Source organism: Notolepis coatsorum, assembly GCF_963971535.1.
Source record: "Notolepis coatsorum genome assembly, chromosome: 1".
Classification (NCBI taxonomy): domain Eukaryota; kingdom Metazoa; phylum Chordata; class Actinopteri; order Aulopiformes; family Paralepididae; genus Notolepis; species Notolepis coatsorum.
Window position 1 is genome coordinate 146,301,588 of NC_140165.1, and position 19,038 is coordinate 146,320,625.

Below are 19,038 nucleotides of genomic sequence, written 5' to 3' on the forward strand. Positions count from 1 at the left end.
TGTGAGTACTGTCGTGGAATCTGACCACAAGATTGTTCTGTGCACCGGAATGGTGAGTTCACGTTGGATTAACGTGGCTAGATGCGCTCCTGCTAGGGCTGCGCAGAGCTCTAGACGCGGGATAGATTGTTGCTTTCGTGGGGCTATTCTTGAGCGAGCCAGGATGAAAGCAGTGTGTATCTCTCCTCCCTTCTCTTGGGCACGCAAGTAGGCCACAGATCCATAGGCTACTTCGGAGGCGTCGCTGAAGACGTGTAGATCCATCTTGCATGTCTCTGGCCTCACTGTGGGTGGGAAGTAGCTGCGGCGTATATTGACGCCTGGGAGTGAGCGGAGCTCCGTCTCCCACTCTCTCCATGTGGAGGCAAGGGGTGCGGGTATTGGGTCGTCCCAGCCCTGGTCCTTGTCCCATAGTGCTCGTACAATCATCTTTGCCCTGGTGGTGTAAGGTAGAATACATCCCAACGGGTCATATTGTCTGGCGAGTGTTCTGTACACACTCCGTCTGGTGGTCGGTATCGCCGTCGACCTTCCCTGCTCCGTGGTCAGGGGTTTGTGTCTATAGTGGAGCGAGTCTGTTTTGAAGCGCCAGACTAGTCCTAGTGTCATTTCTTGGGCTTCTCCTGGGATTGTCGCCATCCAGGTCTCGCTGCTGGCAGCCTTGTCCGCGGGGGAGAGGCTGCGCAATACGTGCGGGTCGCTGCTGGCCCACTGCCTGAGATCAAAGCCGCCTTTGATCAGGGAGGCGCGTAGCTTGAGTAGGAGAGCCTCGGCTTCTTCTTGAGTCGAAACGCTTTGTAAACAGTTGTCCACGTAGAAACTGTTCTTCACACTGTGTCGGACCTCTTCATCTGCTGCTGGGTCCTCTGCGACGTGTTTCTGCAGTGCAAATGTAGCACAGCACGGGCTGCATGTGGTTCCGAAGGGGAGGACTTCCCATTGGTAGATGGCTGGGTGCTCATCTCCGATCCTCTCTCTCCATAGGAACCGCAGTAGGGGCTTATCCTCCTCCACTAGTCTCACCTGCAGGAACATCCCTTTGACATCCCCGCTGATAGCCACCTTGTCCTGGCGGAAGCGTAGTAGCACGCCTAGTAGAGAGGGGCCGAGTGTGGGGCCGGGCAAGAGCTCTTTATTCAGATTCTGGGATCCGATCTGGTAGCTGCAGTTAAACACAATGCGATCCTTGCCGTTGTGGTGGACCTTGTGGTGCGGCACGTACCATGATTCGGTCGTCTGATCGGCCTCTTTAATGTCAATCTTCATTACGTGTCTCGCTGTGATTAGCTTCTCAATCTCAGCGCGGTACACACTCTCTTGAGCGGGGTCTTTGGCTAGGCGCCGCTCTGTGTTCAATAGATACCGCTCCGTAACTTCTTTCGTGGCGTGAAAGGTGGGCATTCCCTCTCGCCTCAGGAGTGGAGTTGCGTATCTCATCACTCCGCCGACTGTGACTCTCTTTGTCCCTTGCTCGAGGAGGTTTATTGCGTAAATGTCTTCTTTAGAACGAATGTCTTTCTTTTCGTTCTTAAAGGGCATTGTCTCTAGTGTCCATAGCCTCTCGACATGCTGCAGGAGAGTGGTGTCTTCTTCTGTCACTCTGGAGTGGAGGCAGCTAGTGGCTGCTGTTCGGTTGAGAGATTTAGCAAGGGGGCCTTGTAGTGTCCATCCTAGGCGGGTCTCGACTGCTGCAGGACAGCCTCTGGGTCCTGTATGGACCCGGTCTATCGGGACTATGAGGTCTGCATGGTCGGAGCCTATCAGCAGGGTCGGGGTGGCGCCGTCTATGAGCGGGATAGGTAGTTGACGCAGGTGCACATATTTATCCATCAGCTTGGCGATGGGGTAGGTGTACTGTGATAGTCCTATTTCTTGGCTGGTGAAAGCATTTGTAATCCTATACCGTCGCTCTGGCTGCCCGCTTGCTGCGATAGTGAAGGAGACATTCTCGCCTTTTATCGTCTTTAAATCTCTTCTTATTGTCCGAATCGTCATTTGGTTCTCGCTCCCCCGCAGTCCCAGCTGGGCCGCAGCGGACGCGAGCAGAAGGGTCTTCTCTGACCCGTCATCAAGGACGGCGTAAGTGTCCATGACTTTATCTTGGTAGCTCAATGTTACACGGACTACCTTTAAGAGCACTTGGGTGCCGCTGCTGCTGGCGGGGTCAATGTACATGACACTTGCCTTGGTGCTGCTCGATGGTGCAGGTGCAGGCTTTCTTCTGTTACTGTCGTGTAGGACATCTAGGTGGGCTCCGTCACACCGACTGCACCTCTTCTTTAGGCGGCACTCGGCTGCCATGTGACTGCGCGCACATCGGTAACAGCGCCTGTTGGACTTTATCCATTGACTCACTTCTTCTGCATTCATCTTTGTGAACAGGTCACATTGTGACAGCCAGTGTTCCTTCTCGCAGTACGGGCACACCATCTTCCACTTCTCTTTTCTCGAGGGGGTACTGTGGTTCTTACTGCTCGGTACTGATTCTGATTGGTGCATGACAGTCACCGATCTTCTTCCATCGTTTATTCTCCTGGGTCCCTCTCTGGAGCTTGGTGTGCTCCGCACGAACGTATCCAGTCGTAAGCTGCTGACTTCTCTCGCCAGGAAGTCGGCTAGATCGAGGAGGGATGGTTCGGGACCGTTAGGATCACGGTGGTCTCTCTGCCGCCTAAAGCGCTCTTGTCTGGCGGGTGGCAGCTTCTCTAAAATCCTCTCGACGTTAGAGTTGGCGTATAGCTCGTGCATACCCTTTTCTCGTTGCGCTCCCAGCATCCCTACCAGGGACTGCACTTTTATAGACAGGTCGTCTAATGAGCGATTGTCTGTTGCTGGGGGTAGGCGGTCAATATGCCTTATCTCTTGGATTACGTAATCCCATATACGTCCATATCTCTGGTCCAGCGCTGCTAGAGCCGCGGTGTATGGGGTCGTAGAGGTGGCATAGGCTAGCGCTATATTGTGCGCTCGGGGTACTTTCAGGTGCTTCAGTAATATTGCATACTTGTGACGTTCATCAACGACATCCACCATCATTGTCTCTAAGCACATTCGGAGCTCCGTGTACTGTGCCCGATTCTCATGGGTGAAGTCTGGGATGGTCGGTGTGGCAATGTATGACGCCGTGGATGGCTGATACATCGGCGAGCGTTGGGGGAGAGGCCTCCTAGGCGAGTCTCCTCTTGCGCCTCTCTGTGGGCTGGTACCGGCAGGGTACCATGGCCCGCTGGTCCAGGTGCTATTCCTCGGGGCTGGTCGTGCGTCGTGCTCACCCGTGAATAGAGTCGGGGGTCTGTAGCGCAGCGCCGCGGGGGTATAGCCTGGGCTGTACTGGACCTCCTGGTCCGGTGGAGTACTGTGCTGTCGTTGGGCTTGGTTCTCCTCCTCTCCCTCTTCTTCTTCTATCAGGTCCTCTAGATCCTGTAGTCGTTTATTTAGCTTCTCCGCAGTGTATGCTGCTCCTTCCTTGTAGCTGGGTCTCGCTTGGACCGGTCGGGGAAGGGGGTCTGCGGGGGGTATAGGCTTGGTCTGTTGGTCAAGTTCAGGGTCGCTTGCTCGGTTAGGAGACGCTGCCCTTGACTGTTGTCTCGACGAGTTCCTTGAACCCCTGGCGGAGGGAGAGGGTGTTGCCTTGAGGATCAGCTGCTCCATTAGTTGCGCTTGTAGCTTGTCGCGCTCGGCTTGTAGTCTGTCGCGCTCGGTTTCGCGCTGGATGAGAGCGAGGTCGCGCTCTGCTTCTCTTTGGGCACCGGCAGCGGCACGCTGGGTGTCTGCTCGGTCTCTTGCCATATTCTCTTCCGTCTGAAGGCGTCTCATCTCCAGGCGTATGCGCTCTTCTTCGCTCCGTTGCTGTGTCTGGAGTCGATCGCGTTCACCCTGAAGTCGATCGCATTCACCCTGGAGTCGATCGCGTTCGGTAGAGGCTGTCAGGCTGACGAGGAACGCCTGTGATAGCATCCTCTCCGCTTCGCTGGGGGAAGACGGTTGTAGAGGTGAGCCGCTCCTGGCGGTACTCGTTGGGGAGTCCTGGAGCTCTATTTCCTCTGCGCTCTCCTCCTCTTCTTCCGTGCAGAGTTCTCTCTCTGTAGGGTTGTCTTCCTCCCGGGGCTGGTCGGGGACTACTTCTCCGGTATTGGCGGGGGGTAAAGGCATGTCAGCTCCCTCCTGGTCCCCACCGTGAGCTTGGTCAGTTACATTAGAACCCACTAGGGCCTCTGTGGTCGGGGTAACCTGGTCGTTAAGGTCAGACATAATTTTACTTTCTACTTTTACCGCGTTTACCGTTTGTAGAAGGCTAGGTAGTTGACTGACAGCGTAATCCTCTAAGTACTGAGGTGTCTGTCGTCTGCGCCGCGGGCGTTCTACGTTAGGAGGACCGTTTCGTGGAGTGTTCATCATAGGCCATTTCAATATTAATAACACTATATTAATATTACACTAGTTACCCTCCGGCTCGAAGGACCAATTTTAACTGAGGGGTACAATTCCCTGACTGTATTGATAAGTATGGTATCATTAAACCACTACCGCTTTATGTACTTTAACTACTGGCGACACAGTACATGATATAGATATGATGAACACTTTCCCACCTGATGAAACCAAGTCCACACAAATGTATCCGTCGAATCTTTAATATATAGCAAAGGGTATATACAACGTTCACGTAATGACATTTATGATTTGAATGCACTTGTAAGGCAAATGAGTATTCGTAGGCAAATCAACATTGAATGTCCAATCTCTGGTTACGCAGGAAGCAAGTATACAACCTGGTTCTTTAGGGAACTATAGCGATGGTACTTAATGATTATAGCTGGATACACTAAAGGGGGTCCCGCTGGTTGTAAGTCAGTAGGGGGGGGGGGGGGGGGGTTAGGAGAGCCGCTGGCGATATCCCATCTGGCCAACGATTTCTTGGGAGAATTCAGAGTGCTGAACACGGTGCCCACAGAACCTTGGTCCACAGATGAATACAGTTGGGCCCTCTTGTAGACGGTAGCTGCCGGTCCACAACGAAGAGACGTGAGGCGACCTCACTCGGGTTAGAGCGCCGTCTCACCTGGACTCCTCTCGGGGGTAGTTCCAACACTTACCAGTGTTGGCTGTTATCCATGGCATAATCAAAGCACCCAAAGCAAGTAGATAATCCAAGCCGTGTAGGGCTCGCCGTCGTCCGGGTAAGGTAATCCAATGTGCAGGTCCACTCGTCCTTGCCCAGAACTCCTCGGATGAAAGCACCACACGTGGTCTGCCCAGCCTGGTTAAGACTCTAGATAACGCGAGGAAAACGATGGGGGTACTGCTCACTTTATAACTCTAACCGAACGATGCACCATACATAATAGACTATTATTAACTTAATAGAAATACGTCCCACTCGACGGTATAGTGCCAAACTATGACAATTCAACTATTAATCCACACGATGTCTCAATGCCATTCTGAGGCCAAGTTGACCATACTGCACCACACGTGTATCGTGGGTGAGGCTTAACGTCTTGCCACTAGGTTGGAGGGTAAAGAACTAAGGGCTAAGGGAAGTTCTACTTTACTTGCGCCATATATATATGCGCTGTGAACAAATAGTACCATTCGTATTTCGGCAGACGTATTCCTACGCGGAACCGGGGCTAGTAACGACATGTTCGTCGGCACGATTGAACTTGAACCAAGGGGCTTGGCTGCTGGCGCCAAGTTCTTGTCCAATGAGAGAATGAAACTATTATGGGCTGTTAGTAGACCAAAGGGATATTCAGTGTATATGTACAAGGAATATACAAGGGATATCAAACGATATACAAATACTATTAAATATATATCCATAAATAAATATATATATTCGGTTTAATCTGATCCTTCACAACAGATTGTATTTTGGACTTCGCTCTCAGTGTCTATTTTTGCACCGAAGATATTTTTCACTTGGGATTGTGTTTTGGAACATTGCTCACTGTGTGTGTTTACACGAAGATTAGTTCACTTGGATAACTTTTGTTTTTGGGTACAAGTCACCTCTCCTGTTCTCCTGCTCGTTCTACCTGCACCCTGTGTTGACTCGCTCCCTCTCTCTCTCTCTCGGTCCCGCATCACCTCGGAGATTCTGCCGAGAGAAGTCTGCAGAGCGGCTCTGACGTCAGCATCTGCTACCCCCTACTACCACCTCGGGAGAAGCTGCAGAGCAGCAGAACATTTCCTCCTTGCTTGTTTTCCAGTCTTGTTTAGACTCTTCCTATTCTATGCTGTTTAATTAGTCTCAATAAACAAGCCCCTGTTTTTGGCAACTCTGAATCCTACTCTCTTGTGTCGTTGCGTTTGGGGTCGGTGTCAAACCATAACATTACGATCCAACCAAAATGACGACCCCAGCCGACACAGAGAGGGTCAGAACCGCACTTGCTAATCAAGTCGAGTTGACCAGGGATCACAGTCTCCAACTAGAGAGGGCTGCGGCTGCGGTGCAGGATCTCAGGGAACAGGTCCTGCCTATTCAAGGGTCAATGGCCGCTCTGGCGGGACAACAATCCGGTATTCTCGCTCAGCTTCACTCGCTGAGCGACACCGTTAATGCTTTACTTCCTTCACATCCTTCAGGAGCATTCACCGCAGCCCCAGCAGATCCCGCACCTCGGGAACCCCGTCTCTCCGTCCCACGGCTGTTCGACGGCAATCCCGAGGAGTGTGCCACATTCATCATGCAATGTGAGTTGGTTTTCCGTCATCAACCAAGCCGTTTTACTGCTCGAGGGTCCCAAGTGGCTTATATGACGAACTTGCTTTCAGGCCATGCTGCCCAGTGGGTCACTTCCTCCTGGGCAATGGATGCAGATTTTGTTTTCTCCTATCCAGACTTCGTGGCGGAGCTCCGCAGAGTGTTCCACCATCCAGCCCGAGGTCTGGACCCCGGAGCCCGGTTGGGGACTTTCTGACAGGGGAGCGGCAGGGTGACGGACTATGTCCTGGAGTTTCGACTGGCGGCGGTGGAGAGTGGATGGAACGACCCTGCACTTCGCCTAACCTTCTTGAGGGGACTCAGTGACGCAGTCCGGGACCAGCTCGCTACCCGGGAGTTGCCCGACTCCCTCGAGGACCTGTTTAGCCTCGTCATCCGCATCGACGGACGCCTCCTGGAGAGAAGGCGCGAGAGGACCCGACTGTTACCTCCTGAGGTACCCCGGATTCCCCGGACGCATGACGTCACTCCTGGACGCCCTGTCCTCAACACTACTGGTGGTAGCAGGCCTCCCCGTTCGGTTCGCGAGGAGGAACCCATGCAGCTGGGACGCTCTCATCTGAGCCAGGCGGAGCGTGAGGCAAGGCTCAGGTCCGGTCTCTGCCTCTACTGCGGAGGTGCGGGACACCGAATCGCCGACTGCCCCACCCGGCCAAAAGATCAGGCTCGCCGAGACCCCGGGAGATCCTGGTGAGCCGTTTTTCCCATTCCCAGCGCCGCGCACCACCTGACCATCTGATGAGCGTCACCCTGGCCTGGGGGGACCAACGTGCCACGGTGGAGGCCCTCATCGACTCTGGGGCAGACGAGAATTTCCTCGACTTCGAGTTCGCTACCCGAGCCAACATTCCACTTGAGGACCTTGTGAGGCCCTTGGAGATCTTCTCGTTGGACCAACACCGCCTGGCCGACATCTCTCAACGCACCGGCCCAGTCGTGCTGACCATCGCTGGGAACCACGTCGAGAGAATCCAGTTCCTCATCACCCAATCCCCCCTTGTCCCGGTGGTCCTGGGTAGGCCCTGGCTCGCGCTGCACGAGCCCCACATCGCCTGGTCCTCCGGTACCATCAAGGGCTGGAGCTCCTCCTGTCACGCCCTGTGTCTGCAGGCGGCGTCCTGTCCCCCGCCCCGGAGGCCCGCTGGTGAGTTGCCTCCGGACCTCTCGTCCATACCTCCCGAGTACCACGACCTCTTGGAGGTTTTCAGTAAATCCAGGGCTCAGGCCCTTCCACCTCACCGCCCCTATGACTGCGCCATCGACCTCCGCCAAGGGGCTCCCCTTCCCGGCAGCCGCCTCTACAGTCTGACCGTTCCGGAGAAGAAGGCGATGGATCTCTACATCTCTGAGTCATTGGAAGCAGGACTCATTCGGCCTTCCTCCTCCCCGGTGGCGGCCGGTTTCTTCTTTGTTGGTAAGAAGGATGGGGACCTGCGACCCTGCATCGACTATCGTCAGCTCAACGAGATCACCATCAAAAACAAGTACCCTCTACCTCTCATGAGCTCCACCTTCGAGCCACTGACCCAGGCCTCGTTCTTCACCAAGCTGGACCTCCGGAGTGCCTACCATCTTGTCCGTATCCGTGAGGGCGATGAATGGAAGACCGCCTTCAAGACCCCCAGGGGCCACTACGAGTACCTAGTGATGCCGTTCGGCCTCACCAACGCCCCGGCGGTATTCCAGGCACTCATGAACGACGTCCTTCGTGACATGCTGGAGGTGTTCGTGGTGGTGTACCTGGACGACATTCTCATCTTCTCCAGGACCCTCGAGGAACACATCCAGCATGTCCGCCGTGTGCTGGAGCGCCTCCTCCACAATCGGCTCTTCGTCAAGGCGGAGAAGTGCCGTTTCCACGCCGACTCCGTCGACTACCTGGGCTTCATCGTTGAGAAGGGCTTGACCCGAGCGGATCCTCGCAAGATCCAAGCTGTGGAGGATTGGCCTGAACCCACCACTCGGAAGGAGTTACAGAGTTTCCTCGGGTTCGCCAACTTCTACCGAAGGTTCATCCGGAACTACAGTCAAGTGGCGGAGCCGCTTACCAAGCTGACCTCCCCCGCTCTGCCGTTCGACTGGTCCCCAGCGGCATGCGCTGCATTCCGCTCCCTCAAGAAGAGGTTCACTTCCGCCCCTATCCTGCTCCACCCTGACCCCAAGAGACAGTTCATTGTGGAGGTGGACGCCTCGGATACTGGCCTGGGCGCTGTCCTATCCCAACGTTCTCTTTCGGACCAGAAGGTGCATCCTTGCGCCTTCTACTCGCGTCGCTTCTTCCCTGCCGGGAGGAACTACGACACCGGCAATCGGGAGCTGCTGGCGGTCGTGGCTGCGTTGGAGGAGTGGCGTCATTGGCTAGAGGGTGCCGAGGAGCCTTTTACCATCTGGACGGACCACAAGAACCTGACGTTCATCCGCGCTTCCAGGCGCCTCAACGGTCGGCAGGCGAGATGGGCCAGTTTCCTCAGTCGGTTCGACTTCTCGCTGACCTTCCGCCCCGGTTCCCGCAACACGAAGGCCGACTCCCTGTCCCGGTTACACTCCAAGGGGGCTCCACCCTCTGAGGACCCTACTCCCATCCTCCCGGAGGCCCGAGTGGTTGGAGCCATCACCTTGGGCATCGAGGGTGTGGTTAGGCGTGCCCTACGCTTCCAGCGTGCTCCTAGCAACGTCCCTATGCATCGTCTCTTCGTCCCCGACTCTGCCCGGTCCCGGGTACTGCTTTGGGGCCATACCAGCCGGTTCGCCTGCCACCCTGGCGTCCATCGCACGTTCTCCTTCCTGGCTCGTCGTTTCTGGTGGCCCACCATGCAGAACGACGTCAAGGAGTTCGTATTGGCCTGCGCGGTCTGTGCCCGCAGCAAGGCCTCTCACCAGGCACCCTCCGGGCTCTTGCAGCCACTTCCCGTTCCGAGCCGTCCGTGGTCACATGTGGCGCTGGACTTCGTCACAGGTCTGCCCTCCTCCCAGGGGAACACCTGCCTTCTGACCGTGGTGGATCGATTCAGCAAGGGGGTTCACCTCGTGGCCCTTTCCAAGCTTCCCTCGGCGGCCGAGACGGCGGACCTCCTGACTCACCACGTGTTCCGCCTTCATGGGTTTCCCCAGGACATCGTCTCTGACCGGGGGCCCCAGTTCACCTCCCAGGTATGGCGGGCCTTTTGCAAGGGATTGGGGGCAACGGTCAGTCTTTCCTCTGGTTATCATCCCCAGACTAACGGGCAGACGGAGAGGATGAACCAGAGCGTGGAGTCTGCTCTTCGGTGTGTGGCAGCCGAGAGACCGGCATCCTGGAGCCGTTTCCTTCCCTGGGTTGAATACTCCATCAATTCAATGGTCAGTTCCGCCACCGGCCTCTCACCCTTTGAGGTTTCCCTGGGCTACCAACCCCCTCTTTTCCCCGCACAGGAGGCGGAAGTGGCAGTTCCCTCCGTGCAGGTCCACCTCGACCGCTGCCGACGAGTTTGGGAGATCACCAGGACCGCGCTGCTCCGGACATCTGAGCGCGCCTGTCGTGGTGCCGACCGGCGCCGGGTTCCTGCGCCGGCTTACCGCCCTGGGCAGAGGGTGTGGCTCTCCGCAAAGGACCTGCCGCTACGGTCCTCGGCCAAGAAACTCAACCCCCGTTTCGTCGGACCTTTCGAGGTCCTGAAGGTACTCAGTCCGGCGGCCCTGCGCCTGAGACTTCCTGCGTCCATGCACATCCACCCCGTGTTCCATGTCTCCCGGGTTAAGCCCGTCTCCCTCAGTCCCCTTATGCCTCCAGCTCCTGATTCTCCGCCTCCCGTGTTGGTGGATGGTCACCCCCAGTGGCAGGTCCGCCGGTTGATGGGCGTTCGTCGGCGGGGCCGGGGGTTCCAATACCTGGTGGACTGGGAGGGTTACGGTCCTGAGGAGCGTAGCTGGGTCTCCCGGCAGCTCATCGTGGATCCCAGCTTGATCACTGACTTCCATCGTGCCCATCCTGACGAGCCGGGTCGGCCTGGTCGCCGGGTGGCTCCCGTGGAGGAGGGGGTACTGTGAGGTTTCTGTCCTTGCTCACTTACTCGCTCTGTTCCTTTAAACCACCTCGCTCTGTTTTCCATTTGTTTCTGTTAATCATTTCATTCCCCCATTCACACGCTTCTTCCCAGAGACGTCGTTGATTGGTTCTCTCCCGTCCACACGCTTTTCAATCACATCCCCCAGCTGTCACTGCTTGTCAATCAATCAATCCCGTATTATTTATACCCCGTTTCCTCACTCAAGTTTTGTTGGATCGTTTTGATATTTTCTGTTTGCATTCGCCGTTCCTGCTGCTGCTGTTGTTCCCTGTGCTTTACCTCCAGGATATCCAAGGAGCCTTCCTCTTGGACACCTTTTTCCCGTGGCGACGCGCTCGCTCCGCTGCTGTTCCAGCGCTCTTTACGCACAACGCCTGGGTGAGTTTTTAATGACTTTGATCAAATTCCGTTTTCGTGTGTTTTTATAACACTGAAGATTACCACCTTTTTATCAGACAGTCACTCACCCAGCGGTTGCCTTTTTGATTGTTTCACTGGGATAATATTTTGACCTAACATCTCCCACTGTGTGTTTTTCACACCGAAGATATTATCACATTGGATTGTATTTTGGACTTCGCTCTCAGTGTCTATTTTTGCACCGAAGATATTTTTCACTTGGGATTGTGTTTTGGAACATTGCTCACTGTGTGTGTTTACACGAAGATTAGTTCACTTGGATAACTTTTGTTTTTGGGTACAAGTCACCTCTCCTGTTCTCCTGCTCGTTCTACCTGCACCCTGTGTTGACTCGCTCCCTCTCTCTCTCTCTCGGTCCCGCATCACCTCGGAGATTCTGCCGAGAGAAGTCTGCAGAGCGGCTCTGACGTCAGCATCTGCTACCCCCTACTACCACCTCGGGAGAAGCTGCAGAGCAGCAGAACATTTCCTCCTTGCTTGTTTTCCAGTCTTGTTTAGACTCTTCCTATTCTATGCTGTTTAATTAGTCTCAATAAACAAGCCCCTGTTTTTGGCAACTCTGAATCCTACTCTCTTGTGTCGTTGCGTTTGGGGTCGGTGTCAAACCATAACACTTTGCTAACTATGCACCAAAGTTATGGAACACACTACCTATGGACATTAGGGAAGCTAGATCTCTTAATATTTTCAGAAATAAGCTAAAAACGTACCTCTTCACCATAGCCTTCTAATACACCCCGCTGTTGATTGTACTGTAGCACTATTTTACTCTGGCCATTCTATTGCATAATTTTACTATCTATTCTACTATTCTATTATTGCACTGTATTATTGGTGTGCAAACCAGTCAACTTATAAAAAAGAGCCTGTTGGAGGATTTCAACAAGATAAATGCGACAACATTGCAAAATATTTCACTATAATATTTCAAAGTGAAGTAAAAAATATTATAATAATTATTTGATCATGTTAAATGATCATTTGATCATGTTAAAAAAGGGGAAATAAAAAACATTTGTAAAAAAAAAAAAAAAAATGAATCACTGGGGCACAGATGATCATCAGTAGGGCACGTGCCCTACTGATAGTGGTCTAGATACGCCGATGGCCTCACAGGAGAAATAACGGAGGCCGCGCAAGCCCTGGATACTAAGCTGAATGCTGACGCATACTGCGAGCTAGCACCACTCCTAGACAACACAAGCTTGGGGCTGATATTCCGGGACACAAAGGACAAAGGCAGAGAGAGTCTAAAAGTGTTAAGAGAACACTACATCGGCAGAGGTAGGCCCCGGATTGTATCCCTGTATATAACTTTGACCGAGCTGAAGAAAGCTAACACAGAGACTGTGACTGAATACGTCATCAGGGCGGAACAGATCATCACGGCGCTCAAGAGTGCAGGAGAAGCACTGAGCGATGGACTAATGATGGCGATGGTTATGAGGGGACTACCGGAGATGTATAAACCATTCACACTGTTGGTGACACACAGTTCAGCGGACATGTCGCTGGGGGAGTTCAAGGCAAGCTGCGGAACTTCGAGGCCTCAGAAGACTCAGACCCGGTCGCCGAAGAGGCGGGAGAAAGGGTAATGAAGGCCCGGGCAGCGCCAAAGAAAAAGACCGGACCCCTGACGGAGATGGCGTGTTGGCGATGTGGAGAAAAGGGTGACCGAAAAGATAAGTGCATAAAAACCGTTTGGTGTAGTTTCTGTGGAACTTCGGGACACGCGGACAGAGTGTGTAGAAAGAAGCATATGTGCAGTCTTTCACATATGTGTGTACAGGGGCAGTGTTTGTTTACTTTCTCAGAGCAAAGAGTGACACACTCCAGGCCAGAGGCCACAGAAAAATTCCTTGCAGATGTAGCTCCATATGGCAGCATAAAATGCTTAAGGTCCGATAACGGAACAGAGTTCACAAATAGAGAGTTCCAGTCACTGCTGAGAAGGAACAAGATCAGACACGAGACATCCTGTCCTTACTCCCTGCACCAGAACGGGATAGCAGAGAGGGAAGGACGCACTCTTTTCGAAATGGCTAGGTGTAAGCTAATAGATGGTAACTTATCTAAGGGCCCTTTCTCACTCACCCTATTCGTTTCTATTTCGTTCCGTTCTGGCCCGTTCCGAGATCTGAATCGAACTCCTCTCCCCCCTCTAGTTTGCGTACACACTGCAGTCTTGTTTCGTTCCGGGTTCTGTTTACGGTTTGCCTTTTGAGCATTTACGCTTGCCGTAGGTGATGATGTCACGTTCGAAAATGTAAACACAGGAAGTGTTAACATGGTGCTGGAGACTGAATACTGATATAAAATGAATAAATAAGCAATAAATATGAAGTTATATTTGAACCTCTGTTGTCAAGCCTTGTCAATATAACCCACCCCATTTTATCACGAATGGATGGTGTTGTAGAGTTCGCTTTTGAGCGTTTCCCAGGGCTAACGCTAAGCTAACGGTTAACGCTAGTTAGCTTAGCCTAGTATAGCCTGTAGCACTTTCTTTTCAGCAAAGAACGTGCAATAAACAAAACGGATACATTCACTGTGTGTTCTGCCTAGTTAGATAACATTAGAGACAACGCTGTGTGTATTAAAAAAAGGTGAATAGATGACTGGGCCATTTTGTTTAATGCTTGTTAAGTTGAAAGAGGAGCTTTGAGCTAACAGGGTTTGATAGCTAACACTAGCTCATGTTATCCAGTGGCAGTGCCAATCGGTAATGCTAGCAGAATGAATGGATGTAAACTTTATTTAACATATTGCATATGGGTACAATACAATTATACGGCTCAATACAAACAATTGCCCATAAATATCGTTTTTGTGGGTATTCTCCAGTTGTTGCTGTGTGTGGTGTTATCTGCCCAAAATTCAAGCAAGCATGACAGTAACGACGTTGTGTGTGTCACGCCCCCCGCACCTCACGGCGCGATTCCGAGACCACCTCATCGAACAGATCCCGTTCAGCGGGGGGTGAAACGAATCAGCGCCGTTTCGCATCGCAAAAGGGGTGAGTGAGAACACTGCCCCCCGTTCTCGGGAGCAGTGATTCGATCTCCAAACGTGAGTGAGAAAGCCCCCTAAGAGTCTATGGCATTATGCGGTACAAGAAGCCGCTTACACCAGAAATCGGTGTTTTAACAAGCACACGGGCACCACCCCATATACAGCACTGACAGGAAAAAGGTGTGATCTAGCCAGGATGCACAAGTTTGGGTCAGTGTGTTATGCTTACCAACAGGACAGAGGAAAGCTCGAGTCCAGGTGTGAAAAAGGACTTTTTGTAGGGCATGACAAGGGCAGCCCCGCTTTTCTAGTCTATTATCCCGGTAAGGGGAAAGTGCAAAAGCACAGGTTAGTAAAGTTTGTCACAAAGACAACATGTGAGAACGAGACACAGGAGCCAGAGCTGGACTCCAGAGTAGGGTGTGAGGAAAGAGAGACACCACAGCCTAGTGTACTGAGAACAGACATGCAGACAGACGGTCAACAACCCCCAGAAAATGATGACGAGAAGCACCCTAGGGTATGGCACTCGCCATACCTTGGCAAATAAAAATTAAAAAATAAACGTTTTCTTTTCTTTTTTTTGTATTACAATTTTTTATGTTGATTTAGAATTCGAATGTCAACATTATGAACGAAGCTTCGAACTATTCGGTACAGCCCTAGCATGTTTTGATATTGTCAATTATCTCACTTTTACTAGGTGACTTTTGACTAACTGAAATATGCCCAAAAAAAAGGAAAATGGACATAGGGACGTTTTTTAATCAAAGGGCAGCAGAGACAAGTGATACAGGGACACAGGTAAGGTCTGGCTTAGTGATTATAATAGTTCAGTTCAGCATTCAGTAACCCATACTTTTTGTGAATGTGTTTTTGATACTACATTCTGTTGAACACACACCTCAAAACGTACCTAAGGAAAATTGGCTCAACTGCAAGAAAAGCAATAGACAGTTATGATATTACATTCTGCATAATTCGTATGCAAAATATTGTGGTTCCCTGCTTTAGTCTGTTGACACATTTCTATACAAAAAATGCTTGTGTAGTCCTGTGTCATACCTAAATGTCATATAACTGAATTGTATAGAAACAACTCACCAAAAGTGACTATTGCACAACTGATTTGACCAAAAAAATCCACCCTTCAACCCCCCCCCTCCCTCCTCGCCATACCTTGCCTTTTACTGAAACGACGCCACTGGTCACGTGCCTCATGCAGTGGGAGATATCCCTCCCGGGAACATAAACCCCCAAAGTATCCGAAAGACTATGCCCAGAGAGAAAGTGACGAGGATGACAGTACGACAGACGACGCGGTCTCCCAGGTACTGCACAGCACCCTCTCGCACCTTGACCGTCAGAAGGGGGGCTATGTGAGACTGTTGTTCATTGACTACAGCTCAGCGTTCAACACCATAGTCCCCACCAGACTGGTGGACAAGCTGATCGAGCTAGGTCTGAGCTCCGCCCTGAGCGCCTGGGTACTGGACTTTCTGAGCGAAAGACCCCAGGCGGTCAGGGTGGGGGGTCAGACCTCCAACACCATCACCCTGAGCATCGGGTCCCCCCAGGGCTGTGTTCTGAGCCCCCTGCTGTACTCACTCTACACACACGACTGTGTGGCCAAGTTCAGCTCCAACTCCATAGTGAAGTTCGCGGACGACACTGTGGTGGTGGGGCTGATCTCGGACAACGATGAGAAGGCCTACCGGGAGGAGGTTGAGGTACTGGAACGCTGGTGCCAGGACAACAGCCTGCTCCTGAACATTGGTAAAACCAAGGAGCTGATCGTGGATTATAGGAGAGGACAGCAGGAGACGCACACACCACTGATGATTAACGGGGCTACCGTGGACAGGGTGAGCAGCTTTAAGTACCTGGGGGTCCACATCTCAGAGGACCTGACATGGTCAACACACATAGACACAGTAGTAAAGAAGGCGAAACAGCGCCTCTACCACCTGAGACAGTTAAGGAAGTTCAGAGTATCGGGGAAGATACTCCAGTCCTTCTACTCAGGAGCTGTAGAGAGCATCCTGACCGGAAACATCACTGCCTGGTATGGAAACAGCACGGCACAGGACAAGAAGGCCCTACAGAGAGTGGTGCGCTCAGCCGAGCGTACCACGGGTATTGCACTACCCCCCCTGCAGGTTCTATACAACAAGAGGTGCAAATCCAGAGCCTGCAGGATAATGAAAGACCCTCACCACCCCAATAACAGCCTGTTTCAGCTGCTGAGGTCAGGCAGACGCCTGCGAACCCCAGCTACTAGGACAGAGCGGCTTAGGCTCAGCTTCTTCCCCCAGGCCATCAGAGCCATGAACAATGAACATTGAGTGCTCAGAACATTGAACTATCCACACACAAGCACACATGAACACACATACGACACGCACGCTGTGCACGCTCACACACGAGCAGCCACTTAACACTTTAACATGAGCGGGCACACACTCATGTCGCACACACGCACACTTATGGCCAAAGGAAAGGACACTTTAAATTAGAATAACAGGAACAGTGTATTGCACTACCAAAGCTAACTAGCATGTCCCATATGCTCTGTAAATAACTATGTACAGATACCGAGATGTCACTCCATGTTACCTGTTACCTGTTTACTGCACAATGTTGTTTTTTCATTTTTTGATTCTATTATATGTTGTACCACTGTATTGCACATCGTTGCGGGCAAGACCACCCGCATTTCATTGTATACCTGTATGCCGTGACAATTAAAACTCTTGACTTGACTTGACTTGACTTGAAAAGTACACTTACCAGCATAGATTACTGCTACAGAGTAGTGAGTGGTGTACCTCAGACCTTTAAAGAGGCCATGATATCCCCTGAGTCAGGAAAATGGGAGAGAGCAATGGATGAGGAGATGAGGTCCCTAGAAGACAATCATACTTTTACTCTAACAAAGTTACCAGAGGGTAGACAGACAGTGGGAGGCAAATGGGTGTACTCAATCAAGGAGGGTATTGAAGGCAGTGGCGGCCGCTGGGTACTTCGCCACTAGGGGCGCTATACCAAACATTTTGCAAATGTTTGGTAAAAAAAGCCCAACACAAACACGCACAGCTCTCTCTCTCTCTCTCTCTCTCTCTCGCTCTCTCTCTCTCGCTCTCTCTCTCTCTCTCAGATGATGTCAGATCCATTCAATAATAAACACATTTGTAAAGCTCGTTATTTTAAACAAGTTACCATTCATTGTCTGAGTGGTTATGTCCCACATGCGGCGAAATGAGAGAGAGAGAGAGAGCGAGAGCGAGAGCATTTTAGTAAAGTTACATTTTCAACAAGATTGCTGCTATTTAAACACTTCATGGAAACGGGGTAACGTTAACCTTATGTCGACTGTAGTATTGTATGACCTCGACATAACGTTTAAACGTTAACGTTACTCCGTTTAAGTGGCCAGCTAAGATAACGGAGCTAACAGCTAGCAGTAGCTGTAACGTTACAACGTTATGCGACATCAGTAGACAACGTATCATGTATTAAACTAGAGTTAAGATCGCTAATCTACCTTGTTGTTGGCTTGTTGATAAAGTATATCCACTCCATGGCATTGTCCATCCAGCCTGTGTTGATGTCCATCCATATTGTCCGCATCCATATAGCTTGTTGTTAGCCAACAAGCTGTGTGAGTGAAGAGCTGTGTCTTTGTCCATTTCCGCCTCGAACAGCCTGCAAACTTGCAGTCACGGTACGCTCGTCTAAGACAAACAGCTGCCTGCATCATTCTCACAACAACACAACTTCTATCTATTCTCCACCGACCAACCTAGGAATAATAACCTAGAAATTGGATTCGGCCAATCAGAGATCGTCTCTGTGAAATTCGGCTACGGAAAAAAATACTGGCGTCGGCCAATCAGAGAGCGTCTCCGCGAAATGCGGCTACAGATATTCTTGACGCTACTGGCTAGACCGCTTCAAATCGCGCTCGGATTCCAACATAATAGTCATATTTCAACGCACAACGCGTTATGCACTGATTGGCTGTGACGGATACAGCGATCAAACTGTGACGCGCACTCAGAGCGATATCGCGTATAGCCCGGGCAGAGAAATACGAAAAAATTAAAAAAATTTAAAAAACGTGATGTCACTTCCTGCTTTGGAAAACGAGTGTTTTTTAATTGCAATAATAACGTTATATTGTGCATTGGAAACACAAACATACTTAAAATGAGTAAATATTATTAATTTTAAACATGTTTATATTATTTATAGGGCTATAAAACTAAAAACTAAAAACTTATTTTTCTTGTTCTGTCATATAACCAGGGTAGGAGCTGAGGGGGGGCGGCGCCCGAGCGCCCCTAGTGGTAGAGCCGCCACTGATTGAAGGGCACGACAAGTACAAGACCAGGTTTGTAGCTAAAGGCTACAATCAGAGGGAAGGAATAGACTACGGTGAGACATTCTCCCCTACAGCCAATCTGACCAGTGTACGGGACTACGGGTAGTGATGCAGAAGGCAGCTGAAGACAACTTGATTTTACACCAGATGGATGTGAAGACAGCCTACCTGCACGCACCCATTGATAGAGAGATATATATGGAACAACCTGAAGGTTACGAGAAGAAAGGAGAGAAGCTAGTGTGTAAGCTAGAAAAATCCATTTACGGCCTGAAACAGTCTGGGCGAAATTGGAACGAGATGCTTCATACATGTCTAATTGAAGATCACTTCATACAGAACCCAGTAGACCCCTGTGTTTACACAAAGGAGTCAAAAGAGTCAGGAAAAGTGATAATTGTGATTTGGGTGGATGATTTAATCATTGCAGCAACACTAGAAAC